This window comes from Hylobates moloch, unplaced genomic scaffold, assembly GCF_009828535.3.
Source record: "Hylobates moloch isolate HMO894 unplaced genomic scaffold, HMol_V3 SCAFFOLD_5, whole genome shotgun sequence".
NCBI lineage: Eukaryota > Metazoa > Chordata > Mammalia > Primates > Hylobatidae > Hylobates > Hylobates moloch.
In genome coordinates this window covers 122,291,959-122,313,684 of record NW_026652280.1, presented here as the reverse complement: position 1 = coordinate 122,313,684, position 21,726 = coordinate 122,291,959, and positions in this window count along the sequence as shown.

The following is a 21,726-nucleotide window of genomic DNA, read 5'->3' as shown; positions in this document are numbered from 1 at the left end:
ACATACTTTCGCCATTCAGGAAATAATGTAACAGGTGTCCATATAAACAGAAGTAAGGTAGCCTTAGCTCTGATTTCAACATTTTATTTTTTAAAAACAAATATGACAATATTTTAATATCTGTTAAATTTGAGTGTTGACTATATAATTACCTGTTATATTATTTTTGAAGGGTTATTTAATAACAAAATATTTTATCAGTATTAATAGTATTAACAACTAAAACCATTTTATTTCGTATCTTTTATGTTTTATCTTCTTTTAACACATCCTATACCCTACACAATCAATACCAAGTGAGTTTAGCAAAAAATAACAAATCTTAATGGCAATCATTCAATATAAAAATAAGTAACAACATTCTAATGAGGTATCCTCAACTTCCGTACATAGTGGGAAAAAATGAATACTATATTGGGTCAATTAGTTCAGTAAAAGGAATAGCCCCAATTACAAGTGATAATAGAAATAATATTTCCAAAACATATATTTATTTCAACTCTATTTTTTATCACATATGGAAAATAAAAGTCTAGAGACTTAAAAAGGTAGAACCAGAATTACTATGTTCTTTTTAGTTCAACATAGTTAATACTGCAGAGTTGAAGTATGAGGCAAGCCCTAGTTTGTTCTTTTGTTGCTGTCTTAGTTTCTCATTCAATGTTTATTATTTCTTTATTTCATAATTTATATTTTAAAATAATGAATACGTCCATATGAGATTGCTTGTCTGTTTTGTGTTGTTTTTTGTTTTGTTTTTATAAATCAAGCCAAGCCTGTTATATTTACTGTTTTTGAGAAGGCTTTGTATTTGTATGTTCTAAAAGTAATATTTCCATTTTCTATGTATTCTCTAAGTAATGTTTCACTTTTCTATGTGTTGCTTTTTAATTAGTCTCTTTTTCTGTTTTGTATTTTTCTGCAGTTTCAACACAATATATCTAGGTTTTTATTTAGTTTTATTCATCCTTTGGAGATTCACTCATCATTATAAATTGATATTGTTTAAATAAAAAATTCTCACCATTTAATCTTTATTTTTAGCTCTCTGTATTTTACGCTATTATATCTTTCTGGAAGGCTTGCACATATATGCTTAATGTTTTCATTACATTCTGATTATTTTCTTAACATCACCTTCATGCTTTCCATTAATTATATTTTTATCTCATTAATGCAAGCCAATCTTTCAGTTAAATTCCTTCTTAAGCTAATTTCCATTGACATTTTATTAATATTATTTTATGATAGACTTCATTTTTAGGTGATTTTAGATTTACATAAAAGTTAGGTAAAAAGTATTGAGTCCCTTAAATACCTTCCCTTGACCCACAGTTTCTTCTATTATTAACATCTTATTAGTGTATTTAATTTCAATCAAAATTTGTTTTCATTACTAGGATTCTATTTTAATCCTACTTAAATATCTTTGCTTTTTGTTTTTACTATTTTGTTCTCATTTTTGCTGCATAATTTAAATCACTTTTTAATTTTCATTTCGCTTTTCCTTTCATGTGGTCATTTTATAAGGGTTTAACTTTTGTGTATTTATCATTCCATGATGGTGTATTGTTTCCACTTAGACAATGTTTAACAAGAGTTCTGTTTTAGATCTGTTCATATTTTTGGACACTCTTTAAAATCCATTTAGTGAAAGGAACTTATAAAAGCCCATAACAATACACATCATCAGCCTGATACAAATTTTTAAATTAATTGCTTGCTTCAGGATCTTTGAACCAAGAAACTGGTACATCTTGGAGTAGCAACATTTATATAAAGTTAGGGTCGCTGTTATTGACATCTCAGTACTATTTTTCCCCAAAGCAATACTTGTGTTCCGTTTTAGAATCTTGCTGCTCCCTCACTAAAACGTGGGTTTTATATCTCCTCTCCTTTAATCTGGGTGGAGTTTTGTGACTTTTTTTTTCCAGACAGGGTCTCACTCTCACTCAGACTGGAGTGCAGTGGCATGAACATGGCTCACTGCAGCCTCTACCTCTCAAGGCAAAAGCGATTCCTCAGACCTCAGCCTCCCGAGTAGCAGGGACTGCAGGGGGATGCTACCACACGTGGCTATTTTTTGTATTATTTGTAAAGACGGTGTCTCACTATCTTGCCCAGGCTGGTCTCAAACTCTAGGCACAAGCGATCCATCCACCTCAGTCTCCAAAAGTGCTGGGATTAGAGGCGTGAGCCACCACACCCGGGGTGGCTATCTTAATAAATAGAATATGGTAGATGCGGCACTTTATAATATTTGAGTATAGATTATAATGAAAAAACAATAAACTCTGTTATATTTAATTTGTCAAAGCTTCCACCTGGCTTCTCTTAATGTACCTCATGCCTTGAAAGCTCAAAGCCAACATCTGAGAAGTCCAGTTATCCTGAATACGCCCAGCAGGAAAGATTAGGTGGAAGGACGATAGGGAGGCAACGAAGGATGTCAAAGGACACACAGCTATTCCAGCCCCCAAGCTGGTCTTGTCTCTCCTATCCAGGCATCACATATGTGATATCAAACAATCAGGGAAGAGCCAACATTGCAATTCATTTAATTTTCAGTATTTAGTAGGGACTGTAAGATGCTGGCCAAAAATTTCACAGAAGATCTAGGAAGTTTGAAAAGTACAGCGGACCTTAACAAACCTCCATATTTCTCTGTTAGTCTGGGAAACTGTTCAAATGTAGAGGGACACATGTAAGTTCATGAGTCTCCAAAGAAAACACTCTGTCTATAGTTTTTGGCTGAACACGAAAGCTTATACACAGAGACAGTGAAAGACAAGAGAAAATTTTAAGTTACCAAATTGTGAATAAATCGCTGCCCTTCAAAAAGTATAGTAACAAAGGGAAGAACTCTTACTGGCTCAAGGTAATCACAACTTCTGGGCAATCCTGGCTGATGACTAAGCTATACTGACCTAGGAATGGTAGCTAGAAAGACAGTCTTAGTTAAAAAAACCAACAAATAATAATAAAAAATGTTTAAAACTAAGTGTATACCTATAAAATTACTAGTAGATAACATAGGAAAAATTATAGATGACCATGGTTTTGGTGATGACTTTTTAAGATACATCAAAGGTATAATCTATGAAAGAAATAATTCACAAGCTGGATTTTATTAAAATTATAATTTTCTTCTCTATAAAAGTCACTGTCAAAAGAATTAAAAAAAAAAAACAAGAAACAGACCGTGATAATATTTGCACAAAACATACCTGATAAAAGACTTTCATTCAAAATATACAAAGAACCCTTAAAACTCAACAATAAGAAAACAAAACATGCAATTTATTTATACTTTTTTATTTTAAAAAATTATTTCAATAGCTTTTGGGATACAAGTAGTTTTTGTGACGTGGATGAATTGTATAGTGGTGAATTCTGAGATGTTTTGTGCACCCATCACCCAAGTAGTGTTCGCTGTGCCTAATGTGTAGTTTCTTGTCCCTCTCCCCTCTCTCAACTTTCCCCTTGGGAGTCTGTAAAGCTTATTATATCACTTTGGATACCTTTGTGTACTCATAGCTTAGCTCCCAGTTACAAGTGAGAAGATAAGCTTTTTGATATTCCATTCCTATGTTATTTCACTTAGAACAATGGCCTCCAGTTTTATTCAAGTTGCTGCAAAATACATTATTTCATTCCTTTTAATGGCTGAATAGTATTCCATGGTGTGTATGTGTGTGTGTGTATCTATATGTATATATAGAGAGATATGTAGAGATATATAGAGATATATATAGAGAGCTATATATAGATATATAGAGATATATAGATATTTATATAGAGATATACACATACCAAATTTTCTTTATCCTCTCGTTAGTCGATGGGTGCTAAGCTTGGTTCCACACCTTTGCAATTGTCAATTGTGCTGCTATAAAAATATGTGTGCAAGTTATATATATATATATATATACACACACACACATATATATACATATATATACATATATATGTATATATATAGTGACTTTTTTATCTTTTGTATGGATACCCAGGAGTGGGATTGCTGGACTGAATGGCAGTCTACTTTTAGCCCTTTAAGGAATCTCCATACTGTTTTCCATCGAAGCTGTACTGATTTACATTCACCCCCAGCAGTGTATAAGCGTTCTCTTTTCCCCACATCTGCACCAACATCTGTTGTTTCTTCACTTGTTAATAATGGTCATTCTGGCAGGAGTATGGTGTTATTTCATTGTGGTTTTAATTAGCATTTCCCTGATGATTAATGATGCTGAGCATTTTTTTCTTGTATTTGTTGGCCATTTGTATATCTTCTCTTAAGAAATGTCTATTTGTGTTCTTTGCCGACTTTTTAATGGGATTATTTGGGCTTTTTCTTGCTGGTTTGTTTGAGTTCCTTGTAGATTCTGGATACTAGTCCTTTGTCAGATGTATAGGTGGCAAATACTTTCCCCATTCTGCAAATTATCTATTTATTCTGCTGATTGTTTCTTTTCACGTGCACAAGCTTTTATGTTTAATTAGGTCCCATCTATTAAATTCTTTGCCTAAGCCAATGTCTAGAAGAGGTTTTCCAACACTGTCTTCTAGAATTTTTAAAGTTTTAGGACTTATATATAAGTCTTTGATCCATCTTGAGTTGACTTTGTATAAGATGAGAAATAAGGATCCAGTTTCATTCTTGTACATGTGGCTTGCCAGTTTTCCCAGCACCATTTATTAAATAGGGTGTCCATTCCCCAATTTATGTTTTTGTATGCTTTGTCAAAGATTAGTTGGCTGTACATACTTGGCTTTATTTCTGGGCTCTCTATTCTGTTCCACTTGTGCATGTGCCTACTTTTATACCAGTACAATTCTATTTTGGTAACTATAACCTTATAGTATCATTTGAAGTCCAGTGATGTGATGCCTCCAGGTTTGTTCTTTTTGCTTAGAATTGCTTTGGCTATGCAGGCTCTTTTTTGGTTCCAGATAATTTTAGAATTTTTTTTTTCTAATTTTGTGAAAAATTATGTTATTTGTTGGGAGCTGCACTGAATCTGTAGATTTCTTTGGGTGTAATTGTCATTTACACAACACTGATTTTACCCATCCATGAGCATGAGATGCATTTCCATTTGTTTGTGTCATCTATGATTTATTTCAGCAGTGCTTTATAGTTCTCCCTGTAGAGATCTTCACCTCCTTGGTTAAGTATATTCCTAAGTATTTTATTCTTTTTGTGGCTATTGTGAATGAGAATGAGTTACTGATTTGATTCTCAACTTGGTCATTGTTGGGGAATAAAAGTACTGATTTGTATACATTAATTTTCTAACCTGAGACTTAATTCATTTATCAAAGCTAGGAGTTTTCTGGAGGAATCATTAGGATTTTCAGGGTATACAATCATATCATCTGCAAACAACAATAGTCTGACTTCCTCTTTTCCAACTTGGATGCCCTTTATTTCTTTCACGTGCATAATTGCTCTGGCTAGGACTTCTAGAAATTATGTTGAATAGGAGTGGTGAAAGTGGGCATCTTTGTTTTGTTCCTGTTATCTGGGCGAATACTTTCAACTTTTCCCCATTCAGTGTGATATTGGGTGTGGGTTTATCATATATGGCTTTTATTATTTTGAGGTAGGTCCTTTCTATGCCTAGTTTGTTGAGAATTTTTATCATGAAGGGATGCTTGATTTTGTCAAATGCTTCTTTTTGCATCTATTGAGATGATCATATGGTTTTTGTTTTTAATTCCGTTTATGTGATGTATTACATTTATTGACTTGCATACATTAAATCATCCCTGCATCCCTGGAATAAAACCCACTTAATCATGGTGAATTATCTTTTTGATGTGCTGTTGGATTTGGTTAGCTAGTATGTTGTTGACAAGTTTTGTACCTATGTTCATCAGGGAAATTGGTTTGTAGTTTTGTTTTTGTTTTTGTATCCTCTCCTGGTTTTGGTTTCAGGGTGATACTGTCTTCATGGAATGATTTAGTGAGGACTCCCTCTATCAGTCTTTTGGAATAGTTTTGGTAGGATTGGTTCCAGTTCTTCTTTGAATGACTGGTAGAATTCAGCTCTGAATCCACATGGTCCTGGCCTTTTTTTCATTGGATATTTTAAAATTACTGATTCAGTCTCACTGTTTGTTACTGGTCTGTTCAAAATTTCTATTTTTTTCTGATTTAATCTAGGAGGGTTGTATGTTTCCAAGAATTCATCTATTTCCTCTATGTTTTCTAGTTTTTGCACATAAAGGTGTTCATGGCAGTCTAAAATAATCTATTATATTTCTGTGGTGTTGGTTGAAATGTTCCTAGTTTCTAGGCCATTTAATTTCAGTGATAATAGTGAGATGTAAGGTACTATTCTCTTCATTATGTTAATTGTTAACTAGATAGGTTTTTTCCATTGTGTTATTGTTTTATAGGCCTTAAGAGTTTTAAGATTTCAATGGTTATACTTTGGTGCATATTAAGCTTTTGTTCAAGGTTTAGAATTCCTTTTAGCATTTCTTGTAGTGCTGGTTTCATAATGACAAGTTCCCTCAGCATTTGTTTGTCTGAAAAAAAGACTTTATTTCTCTTTTTTTTTTTTTTTGAGATAGAGTCTCGCTCTGTCGCCCAGGCTGGAGTGCAGCGGCACAATCTCGGCTCACTGCAAGCTCTGCCTCCCGGCTTCACGCCATTCTCCTGCCTCAGCCTCTCTGAGTAGCTGGGACTACAGGCGCCCGCCACCACGCCCGGCTAATTTTTTTTGTATTTGTAGTAGAGACGGGGTTTCACCGTGGTCTCGATCTCCTGACCTCGTGATCCACCCGCCTTGGCCTCCCAAAGTGCTGGGATTACAAGCGTGAGCCACCGCGCCCGGCCAAAAAGACTTTATTTCTCTCTCAATTATGTAGCTCTTGGCTTGTGAAGTTTCTGCTGAGAAGTCTGCTGTTATTCTGATAGGTTTTCCTTTTTAGGTTACCTGATGCCTTTGTCTTACTGCTCCTAGAATGTTTTCCTCAACCATCTCTCAGATAAGTTTTCCAGACTTATTATTATCTCTTCTTGCTCAGGAACACCCTTCTTAGGTTTAGCCATTTTGTATAACCCCACATTTCTTGAAGACTTTATTTCTTTTGACTCTTTTTTCTTTATTTTTGTGTGATTGGGTTAATTAAAAAAAAAAAAAACCCTTGTCTTCAAGCTCTGAAATTATTTCTTCTATTTTTCTAGCCTATTATTAAAACTTTCCACTGCATTTTGTAATTCCTTCTGTCTTTCATTTCAATAAGTTCTGATTGTTTTTTCCTGATATCTATCTCTCTTGAAATTTTGTCATTCGTATCCTGAATTACTCTTTTAATTTATAATGGTTTTCACCTTTCACTGGTGTCTGCTGGAGTAGCTTTATAATCAACCTCTGAATTCCTTATCTGGTATTTCAAATATTTTATCTTCATTTAGATTAATTGCTGGAGACCTAGTGTGATCTTTTGGAGGTGTTATAGAAACCTATTTTGTCATATTACTAAAGTTAATTTTCCTGCAGTGGTAGCTCCTGCACTCACAGCTGCAGCCCAGTTTTTACTTACCTCCACCCCAGCACAGGCCAAGGGAGTTTGTCCCCACTTATGGTTATAATGTGAGACCCAGTTGGAGACTTCTTTCAATCTGTGACCACTGCCTGAATTTTTTTGCTGTACTCCAAAATGTCCCCTGTGAGGAACAGCAAGGAATGGCTGATCTCAGTCTGCCCTGGGATCTAGGAGTGCATGTAAGTATCTTCTTGCTGCTGCTTCTACTATTATATTCCACAAAACTCCCCAAGTCAGTTCCTGCAGTGCATAGGGTTGAGGCTTTTCCCTGTGGCCTGGACTTTCAGGGTCCCCAGTGGGCATGCATATGTTGGTGGCAGTGTTTCCCCTCCTCACATACTGGGACTCTCAGCCCTACTACTATGTAGCTTGCAGCTTCCTGCTTCCTTCAAAGTGTCTGTATATTCTTTCGGTTTTCCTGTTCAGTTCCTGCGTAGCTTCTTGGAAAAAAAAAAAAAGTTCACAGTGTTAATTTCTACACACTATTTTGTTCTTCAAAGTTAGAGAGATGTGCCAGCAATGCCTCTAATCTACCATCTTGGAAAAGAAAAAATTTAAAAGTGGGCCAAGGTCCTTAACAGACAGCTCACCAGAGAAAATATACAGATGATAAATAATCATTAGAACAGATGTTCATAGGTGATCAACAAAATGGAAATTAGAACAATGAGATACCATTACATATAAGTTAGAATGACCAAAATCCAGAATACTGACAACACCAAATGGTGGTGAGGATTAAAACAGCAGAAACTTTCTCATTCATTGCTGAAGAGAATGCAAAATGATATAGTCATGTTGGAAGACAGTTTGATGCTTCCTTACAAAGCTAAACATATTCTTATATCATTCAGCAAATCTGCTTTTTGGTGTTTACTCAAAGGATTTAAAATGCATGTCTACACAAAAACTTGCCTGAAGATATTTATAGCAGCTTTACATAGTTGTAAAACTTGTTTACAATTTACTCATAATTGCAAAAACTTGTTTTTTAAAAAAATTATATAAACTTAAGGGGTGCAAGTGCACTTTTGTTACATTAATATATTGAGTTTTGGTGAAGTCTGGACTTTTAGTGTAATTATCACCTAAATAATGTACATTGTACCACTCCCTCTCGCTCTCCCACAATTTTGATTTTTCCAATATTTATTATTCGACATTCTATGTCCGTCGTTCTCACCTTATATTAGTTCCCACCAATAAGTGAGAACATGCAGTATTTGACTTTCTGAATCAGAGTTGTTTCACTTACAATAATGGCCTCAGGTTTCATCTATGTTGCTGCAGAAGACATGATTTAATTATTTTCTATGACTGAATAGTATCCCATTGCATATATATATATATATATATATATATATACCATATTCTTTTATCTAATTATCCATCGATGACCACATAGGTTAATTCTATCTTTACTATTGTGAATAGTGCTACAATAAACATATAAGTACAGGAATCTTTTTTATATAATGATTTATCTTTCTTTGGGTAAATATCCAGTAGTGGTATTGCTGGATCAAGTGATGGTTCTATTTTTAGATCTTTGAGAAATCCCCATGCTGTTTTCCATAGAGATTGTACTAATTTACATTCCCACCAACAGTGAGTGTTTAAGAGTTCCCATTTTTCTGAATCTTGACCAATATCTTTTTGGTTTTGTTTGTTTGTTTGTTAACATTTCAATAATGGCTATTCTGACTGGTATGAGATGATATCTTACTGTTGTTTTAATTTGTATTTCTCTTATGATTAGTGATGTTGAGCATTTTTCACATGCCTGTTGGCTATTTGCATATCTTCTTTTGAAAGTTCTCTATTCATGTCATTTGCCCACTATTTAATGGGTTTTTTTTTATTTGTTTATGTTTGTGCTTGTTCTTAAATTGTTTAAGATTCTTCTAAATTCTGGATATTTTTCCCCTGACATATACATATTTTGCAATTATTTTCTCTCATTCTGAAGATAGTCTGTTCACTCTGTTGATTATTTCTTTTGCTGTGAAGAAGCCTTAGACAACCAAGATGTCATTTACTAGGTTAAAGGATGAATGAACCATTAAATAATGAGTAACTTACTGTCCTGTAGCATGATAAAAGATGAATAACTAGGTTAAAAGAACAATACTATTTCAGACAATGGACTAGTACTCAACATTAAAGGAAATAAGCTAACAAACCATGAAAAGACATGGAAGAAATCTAAATGCATATTACTAAGTGAAAGAAGCCAACCTGAAAAGGTTGCATACTGTATGATTCCAACAATACAACAGCCTGGAAAATGCAAAACTATGGAGAGAGTAAAAAGATTAGTGTTTGCCAGGTAACGGGGAAGAGATGAATTAATAGGCAGAGCATAGAGGATTTTCAGGGCAGTAATAATTATTCTGTATAGTGTTGTAATGGCGGAGACATATCATTATACACTTGTTTAAATATGTAACACACAATATACAACACCAAAATGAACTCTAATGTAAACAGTGGTCTTTGTGTGATGACATTTCAATGTAGGTTCATGAATTGTAACAAATGTATACTCTGGTGGGGGATGTTGTTAATGGGAGAGGCAACGTATGTATAGAGGCAGAGAATATATGGGAATTATCTGTACTCTCCGCTCAGTTTTGTTGGGAACTTAAAACTGCTCTAAAAATCAAGCAAATGTGATAAACCCAAAATATAATAAACCCAAAAATACATGAGAAAAAAACCCGACAGAATGAATAAGAGAAATAATTAGTTCAATTAAAATATTAAGGTAACAGAAACCTCCATTTACATGAGCACATATAACTGGATAGAAAGTCAGGAATGACACAGAAGACTTAAACAAATCTATCAAGAAAGGTGACCTACTGACACTTATAGAACATTTCAACCAACCGCAAAATGGACATGCTTTTCACTTATACTTGAAACATTTTCCAGGTATATCATGCCATAGGCCAAAATTTTAAAAGAATTTAATTTATATAAAAAATTAGGAATAATTTAATATCTAAAGAACTAAATTAGGAATCAATAAGAAATGAAAGCAAGAGTAAATCTATAAATATTTAGAAAATTTAAAATGAATGTCTAAATAATCCAAAAAAGAAATCACAAGTGAGATTAGAAGATAATATGGACTGAATGAAAATAAAAATAAAATATTAACATTTACAAGAGAAGCTAACATAGTACATATAAAACATTTAAAAGTAAAAGGACATTTAGTGAAAAATTTAAAAGGCCTTGAATGCAAAACTTAAGCTTTCACTTTAAAAAATGAGAAAAAAATGAACTAAATCTCAAAATTAGAACCAATAGTGCAATAAAGTCAATAAAACCAAACTTGATTTTTGAAAAGATCAACAAAATTGCTAAATTAGCTAGACTGACCAAGAAAAAAATAAAAAGACACTAAAATTTTACTAAAATCAGCAAAAAATGTAATGTCACTACTGACCTCACAGAAATTTAAGATGATAAATACTATACACAACTTTATATAAAAAATTACAAAATCTAAAAGGAAAATAATTGAAAAGACAAAAATTGAAGCTGACTCAAGAAAAAATTGAAAATTGAATTGGCTGATGAGAAGTAAGGAAATTAAGTTGGTAGTTTAATGTGTACAACAAAGAAAATTCCAGGCCCAAATTACTTTATGGTTTTATTGTATTAGACATTTTAAGAAGAAATATTATTATTCTTTCACAAACTATTCTGGAAAACCAAAGAAAAGGGAATATATACCCATTCATCTTATGAGACCAGTAATACCATTATGCCGAAGCTAGGGAAAGACATCACAAGAAAAGATATAATAGACAATAACGATCATAAATATAAAAATTATCAACAAAATAGCAACCTAAGTTTACCAGTATCTAAAAATTAGTATACATATAAAGCAAGTGAGATTTATCCCTAGAATACATCACTTTCTTGCTATCTAAAATATATTAATGCGATAAACCATATTAATAGAACAAAGACAAAATTAGCACAATTGTGTCAACTGATGCAACAAGAAATCACCTGAAAAAACCCAACATCCATTTGTAGTTCAGATTCTCAGAAACTGTTAAAAGAAAGAAGCTTCTTCAACTTGAATAAGCCTAATGCTAAATTTTAATTAATGATGAAAGAAAAAATCTTTCAAAACTAGCAAGTGTAATAAATAGGAAAAATAATCATATCCGCAGCTTTAGAATCGGAAAGAAAGAAGAAAAATTGTATTTAGTAATACCACTATTCCACACGTTAAAAACTGCAACAAATACACAAGAAAACAACTACAATTAATAATTGAGTTCAACAAGAATACAGGATGGAAGATCAACATACAAAAATTTATTTTTACGTGCCAGTAAACAGAGAAAATTAGCTTAATAAGCAATCATACAATAGCATAAGATAAATATTTAAGTATACATTCAATAAAGTGCAAAGTTTGTACATTGCAAACTATAACTATCTTTACATAGTAAAGATCTAATTAAATGCAGACATATTCAATGTTTAAAGATGAGAAGACCCAATGTTTATATAAACATTACTCTGAAATTATTTACAGATTGATGGGTGCAGCAAACCACCATGCACGTGCATACCTATGTAACAAACCTGCATGTTCTGCACATGTATCCCAGAATTTAAAGTATAATGAAAAATGAATCACAGACCCAGACCTAAGTACTAAAGCTATAAATTTATTTAGAAGAAAACTTAAAGAATATTTTTTCTGATCTTAAGTTAGGCAAAGATTTCTTAGGACACAAACATCACAGACCATAAAAGAAATATCATTAAATTGGTCTTCATTAAAATTATAAAAAACTTGTACTTTAAAAGGAATCAATACAACGGGAAAACGCAAGCCATACGGTAAGAGAAAATATTTACAAATCATGTATCTTATAATTGCATCAAGAACATAAAAAGAATTCTTACAACTCAATGATAACAAGATGAGTAACAATTAAAACTAGGCTAAAGATTCGAATGTATATTTCCCCAAAGGACATATCCAAATGTTTAATAAGCACATGTAATTAAGTTCAATTCATTAGTCATGAGAAATACAATACTGTTAGTTAACAGGGAGATTACAGTAAGATACTACTTTGCAAATGCTAGAATAATAATAAAAAAGACGATATCAAGTGTTGCAGAATATGTGGAGGAGCTAAAACCATCTGTTATCATCTGAATCTTGGTGTCACCCACAAAATTCATATTTTATAACCCAATATCCAATGTAATAGTATTAACAGGTGTGGCCTTCAGAAAGTGATTAAGTCATGAGGTCTCCACCTGAGTGACTATAATGAGTAACCTAATAAAAGAGATTCAATTGAGCCTCCTTGCCTCTTCCACCATGTGAGGATGTAGCAACAACATAACCTATGAAGTAGAGGGCAAGCCCTTAACAGGAATTAGATCTGCTTATGCCTTGAGCTCAGACTTCTCAGTCTCCAAAGCTGTAGGCAATAAACTTCTGTTGTTTTAAATTACTCAGTCTAAGGTATTTTGTTATTGGAGCCCAAATGGACTAAGGCACTATCTTACATTGCTGATGACAATGTAAAAACAGTAAGTATCATAACAAGATAAACATATTTACCATGTTTCTTAGTAATTTAATCCTAGATATCTGCCCAACAGAGATGGAAAAATATGTCCACACAAAGAATTATACATTTATTATAATTAAACTTGGCACTTTATTTATTGAATATATACTTAAATATTTATCTTATGCTATTGTATGATTGCTTTTTAAACTAATTTTCTCTGTTTACTGGCACATAAAAATAAAATTTTGTATACATAATTATACAATCATTATTCATAGTGTTGTTCCCAAACCAGAACTAAAATGTTCATCAGCTGGTAAACAGATAAATAAAATGTGATATAGTTAATGAATATACTACAGTTCAATTATTTTTATTTTGGTAAGAACATGAGATCTACTTTCTACAGCAAAATGTTAAGTGTACAATATGGTATTGACAGTTATTGGTGCAATGCAGTACAGCAAATCCCTAGAACTTATTCATCTTGCATAATTAAATATTTCTACCTATGAAAGAGGAACTTCCCATATTTCTTGCTGCCTAGTCCCTAGAAACAACCATTCTATTTCCTACTTATATGACTTTGACTATTTCAGTATCTCCTATAAGTGTAATCATGCAATATTTATCTTTCTGTGACTGGTGTATTTAACTTAGCGTAATGTCTTTCAGGTTTCTTCTTGTTGTGAAATATGATAGAATTTTCCTCTTTTGTAGGGCTAAATAATATTTCACTGTATGCATGTATATGCCACATTTTTTTCTATCCATTCATATGTTTGTGAACACTAGAGTTGTTTCCACCTCCTAGTTATTGTGAGTAATGTTGCAATGAACATGAGAGTGCAGATATTTCTTTCACACGTTGAAATAAATGTCTTAAGATATATACCCAGTACTCGGAAGTGGTGTTGTTGGATCATATGGTAGTTCAATTTCTAATGTTTTTTTTTTCTTTTTTTTGTATATGTGCCACATTTTCTTTTTTTTGACATTATTATTCTTTTTTATTATTATTATTATACTTTAGGTTTTAGGGTACATGTGCACAATGTGCAGGTTTGTTACATATGTATCCATGTGCCATGTTGTTTTGCTGCACCCATTAACTCGTCATTTAGCATTAGGTATATCTCCTAATGCTGTCCCCCCCCCTCCCCCCACCCCACAACAGTCCCTGGAGTGTGATGTTCCCCTTCCTATGTCCATGGGTTCTCATTGTTCAATTCCCACCTATGAGTGAGAACATGCGGTGTTTGGTTTTTTGTCCTTGCGATAGTTTACTGAGAATGATGTTTTCCAGTTTCATCCATGTCCCTACAAAGGACATGAACTCATCATTTTTTATGGCTGCATAGTATTCCATGGTGTATATGTGCCACATTTTCTTAATCCAGTCTATCATTGTTGGACATTTGGCTTGGGTCCAACTCTGCTATTGTGAATAGTGCCGCAATAAACATACATGTGCATGTGTCTTTATAGCAGCATGATTTATAATCCTTTGGGTATATGCCCAGTAATGGGATGGCTGGGTTAAATGGTATTTCTGGTTCTAGATCCCTGAGGAATCGCCACACTGACTTCCACAATGGTTGAACTAGTTTACAGTCCCACCAACAGTGTCAAAGTGTTCCTATTTCTCCACATCCTCTCCAGCACCTGTTGTTTCCTGACTTTTTAATGATGGCCATTCTAACTGGTGTGAGATGGTATCTCACTGTAGTTTTGATTTGCATTTCTCTGATGGCCAGTGATGATGAGCATTTTCTCATGTGTTTTTTGGCTGCATAAATGGCTTCTTTTGAGAACTGTCTGTTCATGTCCTTTGCCCACTTTTTGATGGAGTTGTTTGTTTTTTTCTTGTAAATTTGTTTGAGTTCATTGTAGATTCTGGATATTAGCCCTTTGTCAGATGAGTAGGTAGCAAAAATTTTCTCCCATTCTGTAGGTTGGCTGTTCACTCTGATGGTAGTTTCTTTTGCTGTGCAGAAGCTCTTTAGTTTAATTAGATCCCATTTGTCAATTTTGGCTTTTGTTGCCATTGCTTTTGATGTTTTAGACATGAAGTCCTTGCCCATGCCTATGTCCTGAAATGCCCACAAGAGAAAGCAGGAAAGATCCAAAATTGACACCCTAACATCACAATTAAAAGAACTAAAAAAGCAAGAGCAAACACATTCAAAAGCTAGCAGAAGGCTAGAAATAACTAAAATCAGAGCAGAACTGAAGGAAATAGAGACACAAAAAACCCTTCAAAAAATTAATGAATCCAGGAGCTGGTTTTTTGAAAAGATCAACAAAATTGATAGACTGCTAACAAGACTAATAAAGAAGAAAAGAGAGAAGAATCAAATAGATGCAATAAAAAATGAAAAAGGGGATATCACCACCGATTCCACAGAAATACAATCTACCATCAGAGAATACTACAAACACCTCTACGCTAATAAACTAGAAAATCTAGAAGAAATGGATAAATTCCTCGACAAATACACCCTCCCAAGACTAAACCAGGAAGAAGTTGAATCTTTGAATAGACCAATAACAGGCTGTGAAATTGTGGCAATAATCAATAGCTTACCAACCAAAAAGAGTCCAGGACCTGATGGATTCACAGCCAAATTCTACCAGAGGTACAAGGAGGAACTGGTACCATTCCTTCTGAAACTATTCCAATCAATAGAAAAAGAGGGAATCCTCCCTAACACATTTTATGAGGCCAGCATCATCCTGATACCAAAGCCTGGCTGAGACATAGTCAAAAAAGAGAATTTCAGACCAATATCCTTGATGAACATTGATGCAAAAATTTCTAATGTTTTGAAGAAACTTCTATACTGTTTTCTATAATCTCACTACCAATATACATTCTCACTAACAATGTACTAGGGGTCCCTTTCTCCACATCCTCACCAACACTTACCTTTTGACTTTTTGGTAATAGTCATACTAACAAGTTGACATCTTATTGTGGTTTAGGTTTGCATTTCACTGATAATTAGTGAACTGAGTGTCTTTTCATACATATTTTGGCAAGTTGTATTTTCTTCTTTAAAGAAATATGTATGTAAATCCTTTGTTCATTTAAAAAAATCAGGTTTTAGTATTCAGCTGTAGGACTTTCTTCTATATTTTGGATGTTAACTCTTATTAGATATATGATTTGCAAGTATATTCTCCCATTGCATACAGTTTTAATTTTGATAAGTGTTTTCGCTATGCAGAGGTTTTTAATTTAATGTAGTCCTACTTGTCTATTTTTGCTTTTGACGCCTGTGCTTTTGGTATTATATCCAAAAATTTATTGCCAGCTCAGTCTCATTAAGGTTTTTGTTTGTTTGTTTTCTTTCAGAATTTTTATAGTTTCAGGTCTTACATTTCAGTCTTCAATGTTTTCTTGTTGTTGATAATTTTTGTGTATGATATAAGGGTCAAATTCCATTATTTTACATGTGGATACCCAGTTTTCCTGATACTATTTGTTGCAGAGACTATCATTTCCCCATTGTATATTCTTGGCTTCCTTGTCAAAGATTATTTAATTGTACATGTATGAGTTTATTTCTGTGCTCTCTATTCTGTTCTAATAATCTTATTGTCTATTAATATGCCAATTCTAGAGAGTTATAATTATTGTAACTTTGGAATATGTTTTGAAATCAGAAAAATTTGATCATCTTTGTCAATTTTGTTTTGACTATTCAGGGTCCTTTGTAGTTTCCTATGAATTTTAGCATAGTTTTTTAGTAGTAGTAGTAGTACTTTTTTAGTAGTAAAATGTGGTATATTCAATAAAATTATAATCAGCAGAATCTAGGTTTGCTTTTTGTGAGCAATTTTAGACAAGATATCTGTTAAAAAAAAGTAGTCCCTAAGAAGACTCACTGGCTAGTGAATAAATGTGTATTTCTGGAGTTCTGTTTTTAGTATATTTAGTAATAATTAATCTAGGTCACCTTTCTTTGTTTGAAATGTTATATACCAGTAAAGAGAGAATAAAATATAAGGTTGGTATTAAATTTTTATTTCCCATCATAAAAATTTATAATGTAAATTCAGAAAAAATTTTACTTTGTTTCTCTATAGCTTAATCGAGGATTTCCATCTGGAAATCCATATCATCTAACACAATATCAACCCAGGTATTTGAATGATGACTACAAGTCATCTTTATCAGTCTGCATTTGCAGATCTCAGAATCATGAATGGTCCTGTATATTGGCACATGCATACAAACACTTCATTGCCTCTTAATGTAGTTAAGCCTTGAGGATGTAATTACTAAGATGCATATTATTTTATTATAAATTACTTTCTTTAATTTTGCTATTTTTCCTCTCTCAGGACATTATATCATTTTTGTTTTATAGTAATTTGGGGGGAAGGTTTATATTACCTATTAAGTCAAATCAATACAGAAAAATGAAGGAAGTCTTTGAAATTATTTATTATTTAAAAAGAGGTGCATTGTGCCTGATATGGATGAGAAATATGCATAATCTTTGTAAATCTTCTCTTTTACTATGTGCAGTTCCATTCCCATCTCCTACCCCATCCTCCAGCCAGCTTTCTTGTATATTTGCATGTATTTATGCAACTTTAAATCAAAGGTACTCATCCTTCAAGTATCCACTTTGTGAAACATTTAGTAATTTAGTCCATCAGATGTAGGTCATTTTTTTTTTTTACTTTTTTTTTATTATTATTATACTTTAAGTTTTAGGGTACATATGCACAATGTGCAGGTTTGTTACATATGTATCCATGTGCCATGTTGGTGTGCTGCACCCATTAACTCGTCATTTAGCATTAAATATATCTCCTAATGCTGTCCCTCCCCACTCCCCCCACCCCACAACAGTCCCCGGAGTGTGATGTTCCCCTTCCTGTGTCCTTGTGTTGTCATTGTTCAGTTCCCACCTATGAGTGAGAACATGTGGTGTTTGAGTTTTTGTCCTTGCGATAGTTTACTGAGAATGATGGTTTCCAGTTTCATCCATGTCCCTACAAAGGGCATGAACTCATCAATTTTTATGGCTGCATAGTATTCCATGGTGTATATGTGCCACATTTTCTGAATCCAGTCTACCGTTTTTGGACATTTGGGTTGGTTCCAACTCTTTGCTATTGTGAATAGTGCCACAATAAACATACATGTGCATGTGTCTTTATAGCAGCATGATTTATAGTCCTTTGGGTATATACCCAGTAATGGGATGGCTGGGTCAAATGGTATTTCTAGTTCTAGATCCCTGAGGAATTGCCACACTGACTTCCACAATGGTTGAACTAGTTTACAGTCCCACCAACAGTGTAAAAGTGTTCCTATTTCTCCACATCCTCTCTAGCACCTGTTGTTTCCTGACTTTTTAATGATGGCCATTCTAACTGGTGTGAGATGGTATCTCATTGTGGTTTTGATTTGCATTTCTCTGATGGCCAGTGATGATGACCATTTTTTCATGTGTTTTTTGGCTGCATAAATGGCTTCTTTTGAGAAGTGTCTGTTCATGTCCTTCACCCACTTTTTGATGGGGTTGTTTGTTTTTTTCTTGTAAATTTGATTGAGTTCATTGTAGATTCTGGATATTAGCCCTTTTTCAGATGAGTAGGTTGCAAAAATTTTCTCCCATTTTGTAGGTTGCCTGTTCACTCTGATGGTAGTTTCTTTTGCTGTTCAGAAGCTCTTTAGTTTAATTAGATCCCATTTGTCAATTTTGGCTTTTGTTGCCATTGCTTTTGGTGTTTTAGAGATGAAGTCCTTGCCCATGCCTATGTCCTGAATGGTATTGCCTAGGTTTTCTTCTAGGGTTTTTATGGTTTTAGGTCTAACATGTAAGTCTTTAATCCATCTTGAATTAATTTTTGTATAAGGTGTAAGGAAGGGATCCAGTTTCAGCTTTCTACATATGGCTAGCCAGGTTTCCCAGCACCATTTATTAAATTGGGAATCCTTTTCCTGTTGCTTGTTTTTGTCAGGTTTGTCAAAGATCAGATAGTTGTAGATATGCGGCATTATTTCTGAGGGCTCTGTTCTGTTCCATTGATCTACGTCTCTGTTGTTGTACCAGTACCATGCTGTTTTGGTTACTCTAGCCTTGTAGTATAGTTTGAAGTCAGGTAGCGTGATGCCTCCAGCTTTGTTCTTTTGGCTTAGGATTGTCATTTTTTTATGTTTTCCTCAATGTATTAAATGCTTCTACTGCTGAATTTTTTTTACTATTTTTTACTAGTTCGTTGCCCATCTCCTATTGGAAACCCAAGAGTCTAGAGAACATTAATGAGGTATTTAAATCTTACTTTTTCTTGAATGTATAATTTTTTGGTCAAAGCACTTAGTGATAAGTAAATGTTTGTTAAATAAATGATATTTAATAAAGAAAAAACTGTTAATTTAATATAAATTTTCCGTTGTGTTTTTTCTACATTATAAAATACAAATATCTTTATTGGTGTATTAAAAAACCTTCAAATATATTGAAAATATGTTTTGTTAAATTTAATCTAGGAAGTTAGGATATGGCAACTTTATGCATAAAACCTGATCTTGGCTGGGCGCGGTGGCTCACGCCTGTAATCCCAGCACTCTAGGAGGCTGAGGCAGGCGGATCACGAGGTCAGGAGTTCAAGACCAGCCTGGCAAATATGGTGAAACCCTATCTCTACTAAAAATACAAAAATTAGCCAGGCATGGTGGCACACACCTGTAGTCCCAGCTACTCGGGAGGCTGAGGCAGAAGAATTGCTTGAACCCAGGTGTTGGAGGTTGCAATGAGCAGAGATCGCATCACTGCACTCCAGCCTGGGAGATAATGAGATTCCATCCAAAAATAAAAACCCTGATCTTAATCATTTAATCCTACCTTTAAATACCTTAATTCCATATTAGATATCCCATATCTTAATTCCATCTTAGATATTCCATATCTTTGGTACCATAATAAATCTCTGGGTGCATAATTACATTCTGTGTAAAACAATTATCAAATTAAATAATAAGAATATTTTTCTCATATTCATTTTTTACAAATGTGACATGCAATCACTTTAAGTGTATATGCATCATCTTTCACAAATTTCTATCATTTTCTAATCTGACATTCTCATATTGATATTTTTATATTCTATGGTTTCATAAGTATCAAAAATGAAGTGCTTATCTCATAAATTATAAATATATTAAATTTTTCTTTTTAAACTATGCTTTATTCCTAGAAGTGAGTCCTTGTATTTTAACATAAATAAGCCCTTAGTCTTCATAAATATGTAATAAATAATGTACAATGACAGCACACACTGATAAAAATCTCACCTTCAACAACCCACATTTCCACTTAGAGAACTACTAAATTGTTAAGTTAGAAGTGATATAATTGATTTTAACATTGTTTCTGTCTTGTAATGTCAGCAACCTAACTTGCTTCAAACCAAGTGCATCTTAATCATTACATTCAAAGACAATTGCTCGACTCCCCCACCCTCAAAGCATTCTTGGCTTCCCTCCACTTTGTTTCTTTAACACTGTTAGTTATTTTCTAGATCCTCTTGGGTAAAATTCTGAAGTTAATATGCAGATCATCTCTCTTTGTAATCAGTACTTCTGAAAGGTTATTACCATTGTTCTCCAAGGACCCTACAAATCCTGAATCAGGAGGAAATACCATGCCAACCTAATTATTCTTCGCCCTCAGCCTCACTTCAATGACAAAATAATATACCATTCACTGTCAGTGCAATCAGTGATAGTTCACTAATTTATTGTTTTGAGTTTTTACAATAGCACATACACATAATATATATACCTATATATACTTTTGAAGACACACATTTATATGCAATAGTTGAAATATTTATACTATATTAAGTTCTGCTAAATTGCTTAGCTATGCATGTTTCACAAAGAGATACTCTATTTCATTAGGCAGTCCTTCTGGGAAAGCCTGTTCATATATTTTTTTCTCTAAAGAATTGCAAGCCTGATAGCTCTATAACATGTGCAAGGTGCTCCATATTATTTAAAATACTATCACAGGGAAGTTCAACCTGTTCAAAATCCTCTGTGTCCTGCTCAAGTCATTAATTAGCTTATTTTTAAAGGAACGTTATAATCAGAAGGGAAGAGTAGAATGCACTGATGGGAAATTTCTAAACTCTTTTTAGGAATTTAGAGTTCCTTCTGTTTATAGTCATAGTCATTAAGTGCTATAAAAGCATAGCAACCTTACAAAAAGTGTTTCATAGACTATTAAAGGGTTAAAGACTATAAAATAATAAGCAGAAGTTTGGCTCACATAAATTTGAGCCCAATATGCAGTGATATGTAGGCTAAATCTAACCAAAGAAAAATAAAAGAAAAAGTGTTTCTATATATGGATACATTGTAACATTCTCTGGCTCAGAAAATTCTTGATTCTGTATTGTGGGTTATTTAATATGCTGTTTACTCCAATTTGCATAATAATGCTACATGGTCTTTTGTACTAGTATTTAATAGTTATAGGAAAAATGTTTAATACATTTTCTTAAACAAGCTGGTGGTATCTTTATGCTATATTTCACATTTTGCAAAAAAAAATAAGCACTT